This window comes from Ambystoma mexicanum, chromosome 10 (assembly GCF_040938575.1).
Source record: "Ambystoma mexicanum isolate Mex_15411 chromosome 10, UKY_AmexF1_1, whole genome shotgun sequence".
In the NCBI taxonomy this organism is placed as follows: Eukaryota; Metazoa; Chordata; class Amphibia; order Caudata; family Ambystomatidae; genus Ambystoma; species Ambystoma mexicanum.
The window spans coordinates 1,606,848,708-1,606,869,511 of record NC_090932.1 but is presented as its reverse complement, the minus strand read 5'-3'; the positions used below and the strand labels follow the sequence as shown (position 1 = coordinate 1,606,869,511).

General features: G+C 44.6%; 1 long non-coding RNA gene across 1 annotated transcript in view; it reads left to right on the top strand.

The window, feature by feature from the left end:
- The window catches only part of LOC138492665 (uncharacterized), a 68,252-nt gene that overhangs the window by 13,238 nt on the left and 34,210 nt on the right, over window positions 1-20,804 (top strand). Inside the window, exon 2 of the long non-coding RNA XR_011276244.1 lies at window positions 3,625-3,670. This is a non-coding gene — a long non-coding RNA (uncharacterized lncRNA). The remainder of the gene's footprint in view (window positions 1-3,624; window positions 3,671-20,804) is intronic.

The following is a 20,804-nucleotide window of genomic DNA, read 5'->3' as shown; positions in this document are numbered from 1 at the left end:
AGCTATTTAGTGTTAGTTGTTAGGTTATTATTTTGTCATTTGAAATCCTTTCTCTTTTGATTGACTCTGGATATTCCTGAGACTAGGCACAACGCTGGAGTACAGGTCTAGAAGGGTAAGCCTAAAGTCCTTTAATGACCTTGTAGAATATATGTGTATGTACTGGGGCTTCCTATATTACAGTGTTTCCTTATTTTCCACACAGTTCCTGTACTCCTCATTTGATGTTTCTTTGAAGGTGTGTCCCGTTGCACTTCAGACAGTTTAAAGGGTGTGCACTGCATTGTATGTATATTTACTTCTCTGGTTTGGAGCGCATATCTCTGTGCTCCTGAGAGATCCCTGCGCTTTCTACACTACGCCCAGGTGAGCGTAACAGATTGCGCGAACCTACAAATCTCTCCTGAGCATGGACTTATTGCTGAAAGACCTTACAGCGATGGTGCAAATGCTCCAGGCTGAGGTTATGGCATCACAGCAAGAAAACGCTGTTCTTTATCAATCCATGGCAGCCCTTCAAGGGGCTGTAGACCAACTCAGCAAAAAGACAGTAACTAGTAACCCTTGGTCTAGGCAGTGGGGCTACCTTCGGGACATCAGGTCTTCAGGCTAACATCGCTAGTATTATTGAAAAATGAAACCCCACCTTACTTATGCTACTCAATCTCTCCTCAGCGTTTGATCTTATAGATCATGATCTCCTGGCCGAGAGATTGAGAACAATGGGCAAATGGTCTCCCTTAAACATAAATTGCTTTAAATTGTTCCTTGGCCCAAGAATGGCAGCTGTTGTGAAGGGTAACTTCAGCTCACTAAAAACGTTGCTGATTTGTGGCATCCCGCAGGGATCGTGCTTATCTCTGTTACTTTTTAACATCTTCTCGAAACAGTTATGTGACATGCTCAAAAACATGGGTGCCCAGTTTACAAACTACGCTGATTACACCCAGCTGGTTTTTTAAATGTCAGGCTCTTATGAAAAGGATGCGCATAGAGTTAATGAAGTGTTTAATGCTATACAAAAATGGATGGGAAATAACTCTCTTGCACTCAATGAGGCAAAAACTGAACTCTTAATTCTTGGTACACCTCAGAAAATAGGAAAGTTAAACAAACAATACAAAAACTGTAAGATTCACAATAGCTTCATTGAAGTTTCAGAGCATGTTAAGACCCTGGGTATCTTTATGGACTCTCACCTCTCGTACAAAAGACATGTCTCTCACTTCAAATCATCATGGGCGTATTATACTAATCTTATCTGGCAAATTCAACCATACTTATCCGAGCCAAACCTAGCTCTGATCGCAGGAGCCATAATTAACTCAAAATTGGATTACTGCAACAGTCTTTTAATGAGTACGTTTAAAGGCAACATCACAAAATTGCAGACCATACAGAATGGTGCGGTTAGGGCCGTTTTTGGATTAAACAAACGGGAAAAAAATCTCTGCAGCCAGAAAAAACATCACTGGCTACCTGTCCAACAGCGAATAAAATTCAAATGCTCGGTTATGATCTATAAGTGCCTGGCTGGCTCTGCCCCAAGCTATCTTGCAAAGAGATTAATCAAGGTTCCCGTTCGAAGAAACCTTCGATCTAACAGAAAACATAATTTACAACAACCACATAAAATCTTGGCAAGAGTAGGTGGCTCTAACTATGTTCATTGGGCTCCTATGATTTGGAATCCTATGGCCTCTTTGATTAAAGATAGTGCCTCTCTCACCACATTTAAAAAACTACTCAAGGCGCATCTGTTTGAAGAAGGGGCAACCTAATATTGCAGAGTGATTCTACCCTCCTCGAGATATTTGTTCCATGTTGTCTGTTTCTTGTGAGCACCTTGAGCCCCATGGGCGATAGGGCGCAATATAAAAACTATTATAGATAGATAGATAGGTACTTCAACTAAAACAGATACCCTCCCGGTCATCACTCCTGCTACGCTTTCGGCTCCCATGCCTAATATTGGTATCTCTTCCCCTCCCATGCCCACTAATTATGGTAGTGATCCCAAGGACATTAAGCCCTTTCTGTCACGATCCTGCTCGCCTGCCACCCAGCACCGCTACATGCGCCTCTGCCTTTATTTCCTTGTTTTACCGCTGCAGTTTTGGACTAATCGAATTGCATGTTCCATTCTGGTTTTTGGGTTAAACCAGCAGATGCATTCTGGGACATGTATGCTGTCGAAAAGGCAGAGGGCAGGAGGAGGAATACTAAATACATTTGTATGCAGCAAGCTACTAAGAGCTGCAGAGGGCCTGATTGCATTCACCTGTTGCAAGCTACTGCAGGCTAGGCTGCAGAGAGCTGGAGAGCACTTGATTAGAAACCACTGCTGCTACTGCTGCAGGCTACTGAAGCCAGGGCTGGATTTAATTGAATACAGCTGCCAGAGTCTCCAATCAGCTCCACCCTGCTGGCCTGCTGGCTAGGAGGGCCTTTATAAACTCACTTTGAACAGAAGCAGTTGTCAGTCAACTGCTTCCGCTGGGAGTTCGTGCTGGTGCTCCTGTTACCAGTTTTTGACCTTTCCTAGAAATCCTCTTTTGGCCTTTGATTCCTGTTGCTATTGATGCTTGCAGCTCCCTCTCCAGTCTGCTGCAGCCTTCTGGCCTGCTCCTCTGGGCTCCCACCTGGCGGCTCTGCCACACTCTGCTGCCTTCAGCCCTGCTTCTCTGGGCTCCCACCTGGCGGCTCTACCACACTCCGCTGCCTTCCGCCCTGCTCCTCTGGGCTCACACCTGGTGGCTCTGCCACACTCCACTGCCTTCCGCCCTGTTCCTCTGGGCTCCCACCTGGCAGCTCTGCCACACTCTGCTGCCTTCCACCCTGCTCCTTTGGTCTCCCACTTGGTGGCTCTGCCACACTCCACTGCCTTCCACCCTGCTCCTCTGGTCTCCCACCTGGCGGCTCTGCCACACTCCGCTGCCTTCTGCCCTGCTCCTCTGGGCTCCCACCTGGTGGCTCTGCCGCACTCCGCTGCCTTCCGCCCTGCTCCTCTGGGCTCCCGCCTCACGGCTCTGCTGCACTCTGCTGCCTTCCGCCCTGCTCCTTTGGGCCCCGCCTGACGGCTTTGCCACACTCCGCTGCCTTCTGTCCTTCTCCTCTGGGCAGCCGTGCCTGGCAGCCTTGCCACACTCCTCTGCCTTCTGCCCTGTTCCTCTGGGCTCCTTGCCTTGCAACCTACCTGTTCTAATTTCTGATATCCTATCCTGTCATGTACCTGGTTATTTCTTTCAATGCTGCTTTCTACTTGTATACATCTTGGTCCACTGTGGTGTCTCCACTATAATCCGTTTTACAGTGTGACCATGGGTTGGTCTCCGTTCAGATCAGATAAGGGAAGACTTCTGTTGCCTTCACCTACGTACCTGCCTCAGTATATGGTCTTTCAGTTTTACCCTTGCACTGAGTACAGCAGTTTCCTGGCACGCCTAAGTCATGACGTTGCTGTATGACTGTTGTTAAAAGTAATCTGCTGGTACCTATCCCAAGGGCTTTCCTTAATCCCTGGAAACCCTTTATCATATTCAAGTACACCCTTATTTCTGATCAATCCAAGTTGCCCAGTGTACTTACTTGTTTTTGCCTTTTTCTCTGTCTCTTTGTTTACAGCCTGCTCCTGCAGTTCCTGTGAATACCTGTTTCAACTAACAGCTTGGTATGTACCTTTAATCTGTTATATGCTAGCATTGTCTCTGGAATCTCGCTTAATTTACTTGCATACAGTGAGAGATAGCCTACACCCTGTGCTCTCCGCCTAGACGTGTGACACTTTCTGACACAATGTAAAATTCACTTCTTGAACCGACCCCAACTCTATTCCTTCGCTCATGCTTAGGTAGCCTTCTTATTGTTTAATCTTGACAAAACTGCCCTATCATGGGCTACACCCTATATCCATAGTAATCATCCTCTGTTAACAGACTATGTGGGCTTTTTAGAAGCATTCAAGAACATGTTTGATAGGCAAGGGAATCAATTAATACGGAATGAGTTACTTGATGTTAAACAAAGCAACAGGGACCTCCTCACATACATCGCACAGTTCAAGGGATTAGTAACACAAACACAGTGGCCAGAAGATGCCCAGATCACTATATTCTATAGAGGACCAAAGGAAGAAATAAAAGATGCCCTGAGTCAAGTGGTAGATCCTCTGCTTCTTCTATCCGAGCTTATAACCATAGTAACCCGCGTTGATCAAAGGATACACGACATAAAAGGGGACAAGAGGAGAACAGTCCTACAGAAGTATTCCTCTTGGGAGAACAAACCGATTACCTTGCCAAACGCTTCTGGGTCAACTAACAACCCTAAACCCATGCAATTAGGGAGCCTCCGTGGACCTGTCTCCTCCAAAGAAAGAGAATGAAGAAGACGCCTAAAGCTTTGTTTCTAATGTGGGGTACCCAATCATACTATCGGTTCTTGTCCTAGTCTTCTTTCAAGTTCGGGAAACTTGCTAACTCGCCCTCAATAGGGAATAAAGGAGCAAGTTCAGATATTTCCCACCAAACCTTAAGTCCTGTGTTACCTACCCAATCCGCGCATTTGTATATCAGAGTAGACCTCTCGGAAGAAGGAAAAACCTGGAAACAAGTGATTGCATTAGTGGATTGTGGCGCCACCGGTAATTTCATAGATATCGCATTTGCCCACTATAACCACTTCCAGTAAATACAGAAGGATAAGGCCGAACCCATCCTATCGGTTGACAGCTCCCCACTAATATCCAGTCCCCTTACTTTGATGACCAAGACCTTGTCTATTATCTGTGCGAAGTACCATCATGAAATGACTGTCTTTGATGTCATTGCTGCTCCTCTGTTCCAAATTATGTTAGGGATCCCTTGGCTGCGCTATTATAACCCTGCTATTATTTGGAGGGATAACAAGTTAATGTTCCAAGGAAGCAAATGTCCTCCCTCCTGCTCACAAGGATACCGAATTATGAGTAACCGGATAGAAGATTCCTAGCCACCTACCCCAATGGGGAATTCAGTTCTGCTTCTTCAAAGTATGCTTCCTAAAGAATATCTAGACGTATTTGACCAAAAAGAATCAGAGAAACTCCACCCCACCCCCACAGGGATTATGATAGTCATATCGAACTCCTATCAGAGCTAAGATACCTTATGGTGCACATATGCCTTTCGTCTGAAAAAGAAAACCTAATACTAAACCAATATATAGAAGACAACTTGAAAAAAAGGTTTCATTCGTCACTCATCCTGACATGCTGGAGCCCCTATAATCTTTATACCCAAGAAGAAGAAAACACTCCGGCCATATATATATTATAAATAAATGCTATTACCATAAAGAATAGATACACATTACCTCTTATCCAAGTAGTATTGGATCAAGCCCAAGCCAGCAACCTGTATAGCAAACTGGACCTACGAGGAGCATACAACTTAATTAGGAGGGTGCCGGGAGAGTAATCGAAAACAGCGTTTAGGACACGGTTTGGGCATTACGAGTACCTTTTCATGCCTTTTAGTTTGTGTAATGCCCCTGCCGTGTTCCAATGCTTCTTGAATGATATATTTAGAGATGTCTGTCGTACCTTTTCACCCCTGGTTCTTGTAGGCAGCCTGGAGAGACCATTCAAGAGTCTTGGGTGCCATTTTTCCTTCCAAGATGGCACCCAATGTTACTCCTGGAAGATAACGCGATGGTCTAGTCTCTGGTTCATTCATCGACACCGCAGACTCTTATTCAGACGCTGCCGGTGCTTGGCGCATCTCAAAGCTAGTATTCCTGATGCCTAGCTCAGCGCTTACCTTCCTTCCTTGTTGCTGTTCCTTGTCATGTTCCTCCTTTCTCCTCTTGGCTCTTGTTTGCTTCCTTCTTGGTCTCCTTGGTTTGCCTCATACAGGCATGTTCTATCCGCTGCTGCCGGGTCACAGTGCAGGTTATTTCCTGCTGGAGGGTTTTTCCTGTTTCCGGCAGTCTTCCAGGAGTCCCCTTGCCAGAGTGTTCATCCCTCAGGCAGGATGGCGTCTGGGGAGGCTCGCCCCTTTCTCTTTTAGACCCACACTGAACAGAAACCATGTAAGGAAAAAAAGCTAAGTAAATCCGCACGCAAGAAAACACAGGTGAGCCACTCTACTGAAAGTTTAAATTCTGTCAATGTCCTGGACACCTTTGGGATAATCTATCTTGATGACATACTTATATTTTCATCCTCACGGGAAAAACATGCATCATACGTCAAAGAAGTACTTCAACGATTAAGAAAACATAGTTTGCATACAAAACTATCTAAATGTTAATTTCACCTGAACCGTATAGCTTATCTAGGTTACATTCTCACTCCCCAAGATATTGAAATGGATCCAAAAAAGGTCTCGGCTATCATGGACTAGCCTACTCCCGGAACCATAAAGGACCTACAGAGATTCCTCGGCTTTGCCAATTTTTATCAGCAACTATTCCCGAATATTTCTCCCTTTGACTCGGCTCCTGAAAAAGGGAACCAAATATTTATGGAACAAAGATGCAGCAGAAGCTTTCAGCGAATTTAAAAATAAATTCACAATGCCCCTATGCTACGACTTCCAGATCCATCTCTTCCCTACACCTTAGAAACAGATGCATCCAATTATGCTATCAGTGCCTTATTAGAGCAAAGAGATAGCCTAACTAAACAACTCTATCTCATCTATTACTTTTCCCGCACATTTACAACTGCGTAGAAGAACTACGGAATATTTGTAAAAGAACTGTTGCCGATAAAAGAAGCCTTTGTGGTATGGAGACACATTCTGGAAGGAGCTAGACATCCGATACATGTTTTGACCGACCACAAGTACCTGGGATTTCTCAAAACAGCAAAATCCGTAAACCAATGACATTATCATTGGATATATTTCTTTTCACGCTTTGACTTTACAGTAACTTCTAAACTGGGTTATTTGAATACTGAAGCAGATGCCCTATCGTGAGTTTATCTAGGTGAGACAGATGACGTAGAGGGAGTTCCATTCAATCCCTCTGGCAAAATTATTTCAACTCTCTTCATACCTCTACTTCCTTATGAAAAGTATTGCGTGAGACCTATACCAAAAAATTAAAGGAAGACTTCCTTCTGGGTACTTTGCATGATTATGAAAACCAAGGCTTACTCTTCCACAACAAGATGTGGTTACCTACCAGGACCTCTCAAGAAACCATGTTACGCTGGTGTCATGATTCCCCGGGGGGTGAACATTTTGGCAGACTTAAAACATCACAGAAGATACGCCATTATGCGTGGTGGAATTCTATGAACCACGATATCCAAGATTATATAAGAAGTTGTGTTGTATGTGCTAGAGCTAAGCCCTGTAGACAAAAACCCATGGGTCCTTTACATCCATTGCCCGTCCCAAACTGTCCCTGGCAAACCTGTTCTATGGATTTCATAACGGACCCTTCTAAAGACAAGAGAAACACGGCTATATTGACAGTAATAGACTCATTTACAAAAACAGGACATTTCATAGCCATGAAAGGGGTCCCTTCTGCCCCAGCACTAGCCCTCTGCTTCCTTCACACCATCTTTCATTTACATGGTCTTCCCAAGAGCATTATTACAGACAGAGGCTCACAGTTAATTTCCTCCTTCTGGAAAGAGCTCTGTCGTGTATTGGAAATCCGTCTGGACTATACTTCAGCTTATCATCCACAAAGTTATGGCCAGAGTGAAAGGGCCAATCAGACCATTGGGCAATATTTAAGATGTTATATTACCGAACTTGAACAACGATAGGTCGATAAATTACCATTAGCCGAGTACACATATAACGACTCATTTCATTCTTCTATCAACACCTCTCCTTTTCACTTATCCACAGGCCAACATCTTGTATCTGTCCCAATATACATCTCGGATCATAGCTCTGTTCCCTCTGCAGGAGAGTATGTAGAGAACCTACGTTCAGGATTCGTCTGTGCTAAGGAACACTTACTAGAAGCCCAAAGACAGGCACAGATATATGCTAACTAAAAGAGAAGACCTTCTCCAGTGTTTAAACCGAGAGACTAAGTATGGCTCTCTACTGCACATATTTGCATCTTAGCATTTGGAAAGAAATTGAAACCCAAATATATTGGCCCTTTTCAGATAAGTTGTGTGATTAACTCAGTGGCCATGGAACTTAAGCTACCGGCGTCTTATAAGATCCATGCAGTATTTCATGTCTCCTTGTTAAAGCCTGTCTCTCGCTCGTTGCATATCGTAGCAACCCAAGTCAGGCCCCCAAGAAGAATACGAAAGTGAAACAATCCTAGATTCACGTTTTTATAAATGTACCTTGCAATACCTAGTGCATTGGAAAGTGTTTGGTAAAGAGGACCGTTCTTGGGTATCTGTAAAGGACACGAATGCTCTGCGATTTTTCTCTCTCGATTTCATGATAAAAACCTGACTAAACCAAGTTCTGAACTGCAGGGGAGTAGCTTGCCTTTGGGGGGGGGCATACTGTTAGGAACTGTCCTGCACCATCACATGTTCTCCATGCCTTTCCCCGTTACCATTCAGACGCTTATCGTCCTGTACGGAGGAGAAGTCTGGGCATGGGGCATGAGCGAGTGGTTGCCAAGCAACAGCCCGGGACGCTATCCCTCATCTACCATAAAGTCGACACGCAACATGCCAGTCCATGTCAACATATAGCGTACTAATGTGATGAAATGACCAGGAAGTACAAAAGACTGGTAATCAGGATGCAATGGTGTTTGCACAATGGTTTCATACCGCTGAATTCAAGAGTATTCCAAGTAGGTATTTAGTGTTAGTTGTTATTTGAAATCCTTCCTCTTTTGTTTGACTCTGGATATTCCTGAGACTAGGCACAACGCTGGAGTACAGGTCTAGAAGGGTAAGCCTAAAGTCCTTTAATTACCTTTTAGATAGACTATATTTGTGTATGTACTGGGGCTTTCTATACTACAGTGTTTCCTTATTTTCCACACAGCTCCTATACTCCCCATTTGATATTTGTTAGGAGGTGTGTCTGGTAGCACTTCCGCCAGCTTAAAAGGTGTGCACTGCATTGTATGTATTTTCCCTCAGTGAACTCCTTTGTCTCTTGGTTTGGAGCGTATATCTCCATGCTCCTGAGAGATCCCAACACTTTCTGCACTATGCCCAGGTGAGCATAACATTTATACAATGTTGCCACTTGCCACCTTGACTTCAACACAGACCGGTCTTGCATCGGTCTCCCCAACTCACCGGCGTTGTTGATGTTTCTTTGATCTTGGAGCCAAGGACGGTATCATGGCGGCTGCTGTTTCTCCCCGACTCCGTCAGCCATGCAGGAGGGTCCCGGGTATCTCTGACACACAAAGCAGGATTCTTCAGTTCGGTTTCCTGGCCTCACACTTTTTAATCCAAAGGTTTCTAGAAAGTAACGGCTTTCCGCCTGGAAAGGTTACAGTCCCTCCTTGCGAACCCTTCTTGGTTTGCCGTCTTTCTTCCCTCATTCAGCTGCTGTATCAAAACTGCTGTTCCTTCATGTGTTTTGCCTCGCTCAGAGTGTGCTCTCGTGCTCCGCCTTTTATCTTTGTGGGGAAGCTTAAAGGAAGTCAGGTGTGAATGGTTACCAATAATTGCCTGACCATGCCTGACCATAGTAATTGGACATGTCAGGTACACTGCTCAGGTGTGAATCTGTTCGTGTGAAAGTGTCCGTGCAAGGAAAGTGTGGGGGTGGGGGTGGAGGGTAGAGGTCCCATATATTCTACCCAGTGTGATGGGGTAAAAGTGTTGCATGGAGAGGGGTACCGCGTCTCTCCATCAGGAGTCCCACTCCCCGAAGACCCCTCACACAGGTGATCCTCCCACACTGTTCCACCCCCAGAGCCTGGATCCAAAGATGATGGCCGTGCCGTGGCCACCTGAGAGAGAGAGAGAGAGAGACACCTTCTAGTTTCTCACAGAGTACACATATAACAATTACAAAAATATAATTTATTCCATTTTGTTTAGAAATACATATATACACCAAAATATACAAGTGTCATGGTTACAAGTGTCATGGTCACCCCAAAAAGTGACTTGTGCATCAAACAACAACTATAACACTACAATTGAATGTTGACAATAAAACACTTTATCAAGCTAACAAATTTCAAATGAACACAATTCACAACTTTATACTGTCAATTTAATCAAAATGCCACAGTTCTTGAAAATGTCATAGTTCTAGTCTCATGGCTTCAGTATTGTAGCTCAAACACTTCTCAACATGTTTATTTCCCACACTTTATAAAATCTAGTTTTGGGAACTGTTATGAAGTGACTTCCAGGTTTCTTGGGATTACTTATATGTTTATTACAAGTACTTAAGTCACAGTTACATGAAGTTATATACATAAGTGCCCAGGGCATAACATTGGCTCCCATCACCCAGGCTGGGAAGCTCCAACTACCTGGGTGTGGAACCCTTGGGTAAACATTCCGACATTCACAAGGCAACACTCCACATGACATCACCAGCTCTCACATGCAGACACAAGCACACCTCCTTCCTTTACTGATAAACCTTACAAACACACTCAGGCACGATATAACACATCGCCTTCCTTTACTGATTCACACTGCACCCACCCAGATACACCAAATAGACACAAGCTCCCTTCTTCTCAAACATCAACCCACATGGACAAGCACACCACAGTATATTCCCCTCCTTTTCACATCCATCACCAGCATGGGGAATATCACTTCTGAGGGACACTTTCCCTACTTCTGTAGGCCACTATCCCTACACACCCACCTACACCTTCCTGCATCTGGCGTACTATCTCCAATCCCATCCTCGTCGCCAATGTTATGAAGTGACTTCCAGGTTTCTTGGGATTACTTATATGTTTATTACAAGTACTTAAGTCACAGTTACATGAAGTTATATACATAAGTGGACAGGACATAACCACTGGCTTCCATCACCCAGGCTGGAAAGCTCCAACTACCTGGGTGTGGAACCCTTGGGTAAAGATTCCGCCATTCACAAGGCAACACTCCACATGCCATCACCAGCTCTCACATGCAGAAACAAGTACATCACAACAGGAACGTCTTCAGGGGATCTCCTATAATGAAACTAGGTTAGCAATCTAAAATAATCGTTACAGAATTCACACTATCTCTTACATATTACTGCTGTGTGTAGTTGGCGCTTCATAATTTTTTCAAACAAGCTTAAGTTCTGTGAGGAAGGACTTGCGACACAATGTGAAAAGCAGCGTAAATTAATTATGTTCAAATGATTCTTTAAGCACTTATCTCATAAACAAATAAAGACAGTGCTTACCACCATTCGTTCTCATAATTCAAACTCTGGTGTATCAATCGCCTATTTAATGGCGGTCACCTAAAACTAAAACATATATAATTACTAAGGGGACAAGTGTATGTCTCCTAAATTGTATGATTTAGAATATGACTATTACTTTCGTATCGTCCATATGTCAATAAGCACTTACCTATGTACATGTAATGTACTTTTCGACTTCTGCAGAAATCACAGGGTAAACCGTACCCTATATCTATAACATGGGCGTCTGTGAAACAAAAATAAGGGAAACCCTTATTAACTGGAATGATCTATATCAAAGTGTGGTTCAAACAACAGAGTTGAAGTGAGAATAACTGTCTCACACCTTAATGGATGGAGAAAAAACCTCTCTTTTCACATGGCGGCACCGTTCAACAGATCCTGCACACTTCCGCGTTTTGTTGCACAACGTTAACACATATGTAACAAGGTGATAAAAGTTCTTATTGTCCATGACATCCAAAATTAATTATCTGTAACCTAGTACTAATACATCATCCCTTTAAGTGACTATTGCGAGAAACCGGAAGGTGTCTCCCTGAATAGTCCCCGGTGGTCTGTCATGCAGGTGGCCAGGAAACTGCCATCGCTATTGGATCCAGTTCCTGGGGGTGGACTACTGAGGGAGGATCACCTGGATGGGGGGTCCTCTGGGAGTGGAAGTGGGCCACTGATGGTTGAAAGGCGGTATCCCCCTTCTGTTAACACCTTTTTCCCAACCTACCACATAGGATACTCCAACACTGTACCCCCCTTTTACAACATGAACACTTTCGCACATCACGAAAGACGACAGACAAACACCAAAGCCGTTTACCTGACATGGCCCAACACAAGGGTCAGGCAAAGTCAGGCAATTGACCAGGATCACACACACACACCTGAAAGCCATTTCCCTTCCCCCACAGGGATAAAAGGTGGAGCACGAGAGCACACTATTGTTACACACACGAAACAGTGGTCTCTTTGTTCCCGGAATCGGTGCTGTGGTTCTATTCAGAGTGGTATCTTCAAGATGGCGGATCACAGTGCAAGCAGATCTGCGATCACCGTTCCAGTCTTTTCACGTTCGCCAGAGGTGTGGCGTACCGCTCACGTGATCCCTCATATGACGCAAAGGTTTCCAGCTCTTCGCGTTGCTACTGTTCTAGCTGATGCTCCGTGAGTTCGCAACTAGATTGTGCCCTTCAATCCCTTGGTAAACCTTTCACACTCCTTACTAATACTAACTCTGTCTTTCTTCAAACTTTGCAGATCCTTCCCACAGCATTCTCCGTTCACCCGATCCATCCGGTTCCTACCTGCGCCTCGTTTAGAGACGCCGTTTCTAGTTTCCCGAGCTACAGTCTTTCGGGTAATATCCAGTTCCCACCTGAGCTACATTCTAAGTGTTCTCCGGGCTTCTTAGGTTTCTGATTAAACAAGTTCACTCACCTTTACCTCTTTTTGGCAGAATTGTCACCCTGTTGCTCTCTCTGGTTCCCGCCTCTTCGGCTTCTCTCCTGGTATTCCAGACTCGGCAGGTTAAGAGGTTAGGGGAAAGTATTACTATTACGTACCTGCTTCTTTTCATCCTTTCTGAGTTCCTCATATTCATCTCTTCCAATTGTCACCCTCTCCAGAAGAAGCCTTCCCGCCTTTGAACTTTCATTGCATCGGTGACAACATCCTGCAAGCCACACTCAAGCCATCGGATTCCGCTTTCGACCAGGGTTTTCTTCCCCAGAGGGTTTCGCTGACTGGCGTGCACTTCCTCTCGGGGTTTTGTTACCGGGTAGCGAGTGGTGCGTTGTTCGGGGAAATTCTTGCTTTCAGCATTGGCTTCCCATTGAATATAAGTCTGCTCAGGTAAGAATTCAATTTCTATCAAACTGTTTATTGGTTTAATTAACCTTGAAGATATATTGTGATAACAATTATGAGCAAGGCAGACCACACAACGAGACAGCAATTCAAGCACGGCAGTTCAAAAGGAGGAGAAAGGCGATGAGAACTGAAAGGTTGACAAGGAGAGAAGCAACCATGCCCTTTAGGACCCAGACCCGCAAGTCCTCTGTGGAAGGAAACGTAAGACCGCCAACAATAACTCAAGTGTTTTGCAGCAGATGTCAATGGTACGCAGAGCGTGCCTACGCTGATAAGCAGGGCCGAGGGAGATGCCTTGACTCCAGATACAAGGAAAGCCAAGTGGTTCATCACAGCCGGTGAGTCGAGGGGAGAACAGATAAGAAACCGAACTGTGATGAATGAAAGTCGCAAAGTGGTACATTGAGAAAGGTTCAAGGAACTGTAAATTGTTAAGCAAAGACGAGCTGCAGAGTGGACCGACACCATGTGCGTGCTCACGCGAGAGACTCTGGTTGATCCTGTGTTGATTGAAACTACTGATAGTTGAGGGCTGTAGGAGAGCCGCCAAGAAAGATCAAAGTGGTCATACAGGGGTCTAGCAAAATCCCTGTACAGTCGAAAGTCTTTGACCGACAAACCATTGAAAACGCAAGGGAAGTGAATCCCACATCAAGAGAAAGCAAAAGGAATTGTGAGTGGCAAGAGTGAACCTGACGGAGGGATGCCAATAAAGAGGGGTGAAGTCTAAAGTCCCAAGAAACATTTTGTTGGCAAAAGTGAACCCGACAAAGGGATGTCCACGGTGACTGTTTAAAAAGACATTACGATTTGTGAATGCCAAGGAGAAATATCTTTGCAAAAGCCAGAGTGAACCCAACAGAGGGAGGCACGCGTTTAAAAATGGTCTGAGCCCAGAAGAGGGAGATCAAGCGGTGAGATGCTATCGCCCCAACGACACATGAATGCAATCGAGAAGTCATTTTGAATATAAGCCACAGTGAACCCGACAGGAGGGAGGATGATATTCGAGGCTGATATTCGAGAGGGTTCTGCACCTGGAAAACAGGTGTCCAGGGGTGAAGAATCATCACCACAAGTGCAATCCGAAAGGAACTTTTTGTTTGTTATGTTGAACCTACCATGCCATAGGAAAGCAAGAAAGCTAACTTCCAAAGTTCCCGATATCGATAAGAACTGTGTGTGGATCTGAGCCCGGAAGAAGGGAATCCAGGGGTGAAAAGGCATCACCCAATATACAAGTTGAAAGGAACTTTTTGTTTGTTATGTTTGGAGGTTATCAACTCCTCAGAGGCAATAGACTTTTTGTAGAAAAGACACTTAACCACTGAAGGTCCTAATAGCTGAAGCTGGGGCTTTTGTCCCGTGCTGAGAAATCTCAGCCGTGTGCCAGGAGTCTCACCTTGTCCTGTGGTCAAAACGTGGGGAAGGGAGACCCCCGGCTACCACATCATCATTTGTGAGCACGTCTTTCTTTCTTGTGAACCTTATCCCACACTCTTTTTGTATTTAGTTGTAAGGACTGGCAATAGGTTTATTTTAGTATAGGTTCTTTTATTTGACAAGACGCCACTGGGACTGCCTTATTTTTCATTTGATGGTCGTAGCTTGCTTCCATTTTAGCTTTAGGTTTAGATTAGGCGCTTTTCCAACTGCATATTCAGTTCAATAAACACCCTTGAACTGTATTCACTCGTGTCTGTCTATTCTTGATACCATGCCTTCCTTACATATGGTCATACCAAAATTTGTCACTAAGCACACCTAATTAAATAGGGTATTAAGGTTAATTTGAATAATTCAAGACTATTTTATAATGTGGATTGTGATTCATTCAAAGTGCGGGGTAGAAAACAACAACCTTGGCAACTAGGTTGTGGAACTATGAACAACAACAAAAAAGTTCCCTATGAGGGAATTCAAGTCCCCTGCACACTGTCTGTGGCCTAAAACTAAAACCAAATTCTTAGTGTAAACAATGCTCAAGCGTGCTTTTCTGATGTAGATAACCACTTATCACATTGAGATTCATATATAATTCTATGATGCTTATTAGCATTTAGGTAAACAATAATTTCATAAAAAATCCTTCAAATGACCATTCAATGGTTCACATTGTGTACATACTTATTGTTCAAGTGGCCCAACGCGTTTCGAGTATATCTCTTCATGAGGGACGAGAAATTTCAATTTAATCTCTAAAGAAAAGTCAAAAATAAACTCAATAAGTCTCATGAAAATACTTATACATATAGATATTGACATTCTAATACATTTTCAATTTCGGAAAACATTTTCTCATGATCATACAATACTTATATTTGTAACGATTTAACACAAAATGATTGCATTTCTAATCAATTTATAATTGAATGATGGTTCAAAATAATAACATGTAAATACCCTTCAATGTTATAAATCTGTGTCAAGCTAATGTTTGCCCTTCGTCTCTTAGTAATTATCTGTACTATAGTCTAAATAATACATTTGTATACTCATAAAGAAGGTGCTGACCTCCAATGTGTTCCTTATGTTGTCAAGTTTAGGCAAAGATTCAACTTTCCAGTTGGTATCCACATGGGTTGCCTCAGTCTTGAAAAGGATTCACTCTAATCTAAAAAAAACATAGTTTTTAACTTAGACATGTGTCACTGGGTTGTAAATATCCATGATTACAACGGTATAATTTGTAAATGGATAAATAAGGTCTTACCCAAATGGATTCTCAGTAAGTTAAGAGCGTACCTAGGAAGATAAGATCGTACCAACTGCAGAAGTGTATGTCCATATGGTCTACCAATGCATCTGGAACGTGCCAAAGTAGATGATTACATTCTTTGAGGGGAGAGTAAAATACAGTACTATTAGTCTATAGGGAGAGAAAAATACACTATCACCCTCCTTATAACATGTCATTTTAAAAAATCAACAATTTGACGAATAAAGCATCCACTACATTGGCCTTTAGTGACGAGTAAGTCACTAGAATACTGTCATGATCTCTGCTTCCAAAAGGTCAGGGTTTTCCCAACTCCCTTGGAAGCAGATCCATAACCCAGGTTCCGAGTGCCAACCAGTCCCAATTGGGACCTTTTGGACCCAGTCCTGGCGCCAGTGGACCAGGCTCATAAATATGCCCAGTCCCAGCGCTGGAAGCGCCGGGCTCATAATGCTTGGGTGGACTTACCTGCAGCAGACCATGCTGCCTACTTGCCTGCCAGTTGAGCCTCTGATCCTCTTCTGTTTGGAACTACTTTTCCTGTTGGGTGGGGCTGGAGCCACTCCCTAGATTCAGAACACTGGAACTCTTCTGGAAGGCAGGAACTCTTTTCTTACCAGGAACTCTTTTCTTACTTAGGCGTGGCTGTGGAAGGAGACACCTAAGCACTACAGGAGGCTATTTAAACCACACCCGGTGGATGAATCTTGCTTTGCGTTATTCTGCAACCTCTGCAGCAGAACGCTCATCGTGTCTTCTGCATCCGGTCCTGGGCCTAAGGAAAAAGGCTTACCATCCTGAATCCAGTCTTCAGCAACACCTATAAAGACAAGAAAGAACAGGTTAGCATTCCGGCATCTGAAAGGCAAAAGCTTACCATCTCTTCGCACGCTCCGGAGGCCTTCGGCGCTGCATCCCGCATCTGAAAGACAAAACAAGGTGCGTTTAAAGACATTGGGGAACTTTAATACTCACGTGCCATTACTCCTTTCCACATCTAATCCAGTGGGTATTCCGGCACCCTGCAGCCGCTCCGAACTCGTACCTGCAAAATAAAAGGACAGTTGGAGCGCACCGTGAAGCAGGCAACAAGCGCTTACTTACGTGCTTCCAGGCGCTTCTATTCATCACACGGGCTCCATCTTCAACTCACTTCAGCCCGTCATCCGCCATCGCCGGAACCCTGCAAAACAAGAGACATCATTACTAAAGACTTTAAAGACATTTGAATGACTCGAAACTTACCGTTCGTGCAGTAAACGACGGACAGCAGTCCTCTGAAGTCAAGAGGCCTGCGCTACCTATCCAGTGAAGAAACTGGTTACAGCACCCTGCCCCGAGGCAGATGGAGAGCTCGGCATTCACTTACCTAAGGTGAGAGCGTTAACCTTTGGGGGTCTACAGGAGAGGAGAAGAGGAAAGAGATAGGGACACCCCAATAACCCCAGTTCATTAACCCCATATTTTCTATCTGCAGACATCTTACTCTACACGTCAGGCATACAGTGCACAGAGGTCCAGCCCAAAGAGCCAACCGGGTGCTACACATCACCTTTGAAGATACGGTAGTCGCCCAGTCAAGACCGGCGCCTCTGCGAGAATCAGGTGAGCGTTACAAATACTGGCACTTATTAAAGATACAGACATAGAGGCTATGGGTGATGATAACCCTGACTGATTTATACAAAAACTAGAAAGACTAATACGAAGGGAAATATCCCAGAAGTTACTTCCGACTACTTTAGCCCAATATTATAAATCAAAAAACGTCCCCAGATGACTACGAGTTTATCTGCGTCTCACTCTCTGCAAAGAAAATCAAGACTTCTTAAAACGATGGGAACACATTTAAAATAAATGCTCACTCGATTTGATCCTACTGACCATTGAAGAATTGGCTAAATCAATGTCTACCATTAATCAGGAAATCGAGGAAGTCTCACAACAACTGTCAAAATTAAAAACAGGGGTAGAACTTAAAAACACCTTGGAGGACACAACTCAGAAATTGGATAGCTATAAAAAAAGATATCGAACAATGTAAAATTCGTAAATTCCACAGGGACACCTCCGGTTTACGCCTGTGACATTGTCTAGATGTGGCAAGAATTTTACGGGAACAACAGACCAGCACCGGCAAGACCAGGGAAACAGCCTCCTACAAAAAATAACACTGACAGTAGTGACGTAGCCAGTGGAGAGACAGACGACAATACAATAATTGTTACAACTACTCCAGCAATACCTTTTATCATGGGTTTTCCGACAGAACAACCTAGCACCTCACTGAAAGTTACAACCGGACAACCACCTTTTTTAGGAGAAAGAAGCCCAGAAGAGGGAAAAAGAAAACCTTGGCAGATGAGCAAATAAAACAACCAATTGTGCTGAATATTTCATCCAAACAATTGTCCAAGACCCAAATGGATACACTAAATCTTGGTATCTCATTAATTCCTACAAACAACACTACTGTTACGCTCACCTGGCTCCCACAGAGGCGTCGATCTGGACTGGACTGCTGCGGTCTACCCCAATGTGACGCGTAGGGCCGGGATGACGGACTGGACTGGCCCACCTAGCTTCGTTTGCTTAGCCCGTAGGAATATTCTTCTGCAAGTGGAGAAAGGGAATTAACCACCCTTGGAGTGGAGTGTAAATCCCCCCACCACGCTGTTCTCCCAGATGATCACCTTGGATGTTCCCTATTATAGTCTCACCTGATGATTTGAAAAGATGAGCTCTCCATCCTGCATTGAGCGCAGGGGCACGTAGATAACCAGTTGCTTCACTGGCTCGAAGGAATTGGTGAGTTCCAGGACAATAGTGACTGCGATATTCCCGGCAATACGCCGTAAGTATGTAGTTCGTAAGAGTTCAAATGCCTGATTTTCACTGTTGTCCGATTCCTTGCAGGTTGCAGCTTGACCCTATTGAAGAGTTCCTCGTGGCAACCAGTAATGTTCTGGTAAGGATTTGTATTATCCAACACAGTTCGATAAAATAATGTCCATATGTAACCTGTTGCTTTCTCCCTTATTCAGGCGCTGAGAGAAAGTATGAAGTCTCAGGGAATAATGCCTCCGGCGGTAAAATCAGGTAAGTCTTTTGTGGTGAAGGGGGTTCCCCTTGTTAGTCCCTTGTGTCACCTTGCTGTCCTTTTGTTTCCCCTTAGGGGCCGGGGTTCGGCTAGGATGCAGTGGAAGCTGCGCCGACCGGTGAAGAAGAATAATACCCCCGGTGGTAAAATCAGGTAAGTCTTTGGGGAGTATTCCTCTGTGTATTCTCTTGGCTCACCTTGCTGTTCTTGTCTTCTCCTTAGGTGCCGGAGTGTGGCGGTAACATGCAGGAGGATGCGGTGAAATGTGAAGATGCTGCGAAGGCCGGTGAGTTCATCGCGGCGCTGCAGCAGGCGTGGCGACGCGCATAAAATAACGTCTTTCTTCCAGCTCGAAGGCGCGATGGATCGGGAATTCAGGTAAGGACAAAGGTATTGCTTTTGTTCTAACCTTTTCTCATTCTTTCTCCCCTTTTCTAGGAGCTCCAAACTCGAGGCGGGCATGGCAGAAGACTGGATGCAGACTTGCGGGCACGGTGAGCGTTACGCTGCTGGATGCAGAATAACGCGAAGCGTGTGCTGCTCTTCGGGCGTGGTTTAAATAGCCTCCAAAGTAGTCTGATAAGTATTCCTCCCCAGCCCCAACTGAGAAAAAAAAATAGTCCCTAGGTAAAATAGTCCCTTCCAAGCCTCGTTTGGCTTGGAGCTCTTGCAGCACGGTCTGCATCAGGTACGTTTGCAGCATGGTCTGCATCAGGTAAGTTTTAATCCATGAGCCTGAGCCTGGCGCCATAGGCACCAGGACTGCACCCAAATAGCCCCTAGTGGGGGATGTTGGGCTTGCTTGGGGTAACTTGATGCCTGCTTCTGGGGTTACTGGACTTGGTCTGGGTCCCCGGGGTTAAGCATCATGACAGCACCCCCCCAAGGCCCCTCCTAAAGTCATTCTTCCCTGTGGTTTCGGTTTGTCTGGGAAATTTCGGTGGAATTTTTTCACCAATCGGGGTGCATGAACATGGTCACTAGGTTCCCATGGCCTCTCCTGTGGTACATAACCTTTCCAGTCGATTAAATAAAAAAGTTTTGAGTTTATCAGCTTGGAGTCCAGGATGTTCTTAACTTCAAATTCGGGTTCTCGGTCTACAAGGATGGGGGTCTGGTGGCTTGGTTAGTCTTGTCCCTGGTTGTACTGGCTACAAAAGTGACACATGAAAGACGGGATGAATTTGCATATTAGCAGGTAAGTCCAACTTGACAGCCACCGGGTTGATAATGGCCTTAATAGAGTAAGGTCCCAAATATCTGGGGTTAAAGGTCTGTGTTCCCTTTAGAGGTATATGTTTTTTGGCTAACCATACTTGGTCCCCTATTTGGTATTGTGGAGAATCACTTCTATGCCGATCAGCATCTTTCTTGTATTTTTCTTTCGCCTGTTTTAAATGTGTAGTTGCTTCCATAAAGGCTTGTGTAATCGTAGCGTGCAGATGGTCCACTGCGGGCATTTCTAAGTCTTGGGGTGAGTCAAGTTCTGAGGTTCGAGGATGGTGCCCGTATAAGGTATAAAAGGGGCTTTGTCCAGTTTCAGAGTGTACTGAATTCTTGTATGCATATTCGGTGATCCAAAGAATGTCTTTCCAATTACTCTCCGTCTGATGTAACATACAACGCAGGTATTGTTCGATAGTCTGGTTGGTCCTCTCCGTTTGACCATCGGTCTGGGGGTGGTGACTGGTCGATAACCTCACATCGATTTGTGCCAATTGACAGCATTTTTTACAAAAATTTGAAATGAATTGAATGCCCCGGTCAGAGACCAACA